The sequence below is a fragment of the Coregonus lavaretus genome (genome assembly GCF_964263955.1).
Source record: "Coregonus lavaretus genome assembly, chromosome: 28".
NCBI classification, from domain to species: domain Eukaryota; kingdom Metazoa; phylum Chordata; class Actinopteri; order Salmoniformes; family Salmonidae; genus Coregonus; species Coregonus lavaretus.
In genome coordinates this window covers 17,395,948-17,398,370 of record NC_140015.1, presented here as the reverse complement: position 1 = coordinate 17,398,370, position 2,423 = coordinate 17,395,948, and the positions used below count along the sequence as shown (strand labels likewise).

The window sequence follows — 2,423 nt, the reverse complement described above, 5'->3', positions numbered from 1 at the left end:
AAGCTGAAATAAATCATTCTCTCTACTATTATTCTGACATTTCACATTCTTAAAATAAAGTCCTAACTGACCTAAAACAGGGAATTTTTACTAGGATTAAATGTCAGGAATTGTGAAAAACTGAGTTTAAATGTTTTTGGCTAAGGTGTATTTAAACTTCAGACTTCAACTGTAGGTCAAAGGTCTATACATTATGGCTAGGTCCCAGTGATTTACATTTTAGTCATTTAGCAGACGCTCTTATTCAGAGCAACTTACAGTTAGTGAGTGCATACATTTTCATACTGGCCCCCTGTGGGAAACAAACCCACAACCCTGGCGTTGCAAGCACCATGCTCTACCAACTGAGCTACAGGGGACAGAGAGAGATTCCTTTCCTCTACACAGATGTGAAAAAGATCAGCCTGATACTGGGAGCCTGGCCCAGTTCTTTTCTGATCAAGAAACAGCCAGCCCAAATCAGTCAATAGCGGCTGAACCAGAGGCAGAGATGCAGGAGGCTTATCTGAAGTCAGCTGACCCAACCCAGTCACTAGAGGCTGTAATAGATAGTGATATGCAGGCTGATCTACAGACAGCCGGCCCATCCCATGTACAGGAGCCACACCAGACTTCTCTACTCAACCCTGGAGACCTGGAACTGGAGGTGAGGCCTGTAGTCATCTCTCAATCTAATCTACTGGTTGCATTGTGTGTGTGTGTGTGTGTGTGTGTGTGTGTGTGTGTGTGTGTGTGTGTTTGGGAGGAGAGAGTACTAGAGTTGATTGAATTCCAGCCTAACTGTACTTCCTGTCGTCCCCAGGATACTGATGTGACCTTCACCACCACGCCCACGCCCCCCCAGGCTGCAACATCCCAGAACAGCCTTGTCAGGCTGCAAAGAAGCTCCCTAGACCTCTGCACCTTTCTGCAGGACATGACTGACGAGTATGTTGCTCTTTGGCTTTCCAATTCTCCCCTTTATTGTTTATTTGTATTATAAACCTTTTAGATGCCCAGCTCAAGTGGGCTTCCTAGATATGTTCCCCATTAGAAAAGTTATATTTTATTTACTTTTCAGCCACTGGAATCTGCTGAGTGAGAAAATGCGTCCCAAGGTGAGTTAAAGTCAGTTCCTGTCTGCTTGATTAGTGAAATGGTAAGGAGGGGCATACAATGAGTAATCACATGGATCTAAGTCATTATATCAGAGTCTAACTTCTCTATATGTTCATTGCAGTTAACCAGAGATGAGTTTACTGCCAAGTGCATGGACATTGTCACATGGGTGAAGAAGACCACATCGACAGTGGTGTTTCCTGCCCTTGACCTCACCATGCAGATAGAGCTGACTGAGTCGCCAGGCTCTCCTGGATCAGGAAGTGAGGAGGCAGGAGAGGTGACTTCTCTCTCCCGCACCGTGACATTAAGCTGTACTCAAGGCACCAGCTCTAAAACCTCCTGGAGCACGCGGACACCCATACCTTTCCCCTCCAGTCACAGGTAAGCATCCCTATCCACTTCTCTCCAAGAAGGTCTACCCACACACATTATTCCCACCCCCACCATGAGTACCAATAACCTGCCCCACTTATTGAGAGATACTGCTTAGATGCAACACTAGCGCTCTAAAATGTGTATTGGTTTACAATGCTTCCTTTGAGTAATAATAATGAGGTTGAGTCCGAAGCGCTATGGACATTTGTGTTGCTATGTCTCTGTTGTGTGCATTCTCTAGGTCCATGACCTCTTTGCTGAGTGAAGAGGACAATGAAGACTTGATCCCTGGAGAGTTCACATATCTCTCCACACCTGAGGGGGGCAATAGAGAGGTTAGGGACAGACCCTGCTCAGAGCCACTCAGGTCTGTATTTGGCCTGTCTCAGAGCTGTGTTTTCAATCAAATGGTCCGCAGTGGAGCATGCAGGTCGCTGAGTGAGATTGTACTGCCGTCCAGCCGGAGTAGACAGAGAAAGCTCAGGCCCATCATCGTCTCCACAGACACCAGGTTGGTAATGGGAATTGTGGAGATGTTGATGAAAGTCCTCAACTCCAGGCTAGCTCAGCTAATGCTAAATGTGGGTCATGGCAGCAACTCAGCAAGCATTCAGTTTGCTCAAGAGATGCTGAGCATGGCAACGGCATCAATGTATGCCCATGCCATGGAGCATATTGCGCACGGCCGCAAGTCCAGCAGTCCCCAGTCCAAGTCTCAGCTTGAATTAGAGAGGGAGCTTGAAGCCATATTGGGTCCACTGGCTGGACAGGTAATAGTCACCATCATCAATAGCATCCTCAGGACTAAAGACAACGGAAGAACTGAGCAGGAACGGACCAACCCTTTGAGTTACTTCCTTACTGCAGTTTCTGCTGAAATTCAAAGCCTTGTAGTTCAAAGATCTGCAAGTAGACAGTCCTCCAGGCAGTCCATCAGTGACCACTTG

At 46.9% G+C, this 2,423-nt stretch overlaps 1 long non-coding RNA gene across 1 annotated transcript; it reads left to right on the top strand.

Annotated features, from left to right (window-relative positions):
- Positions 1 to 831: 831 nt before the first annotated feature.
- On the top strand, positions 832 to 1,275 carry LOC311104199. Its single transcript, XR_014610148.1, has 3 exons — positions 832 to 927; positions 1,061 to 1,097; positions 1,220 to 1,275. It is a non-coding gene; the product is annotated as an uncharacterized lncRNA (long non-coding RNA).
- Positions 1,276 to 2,423: the final 1,148 nt, after the last annotated feature.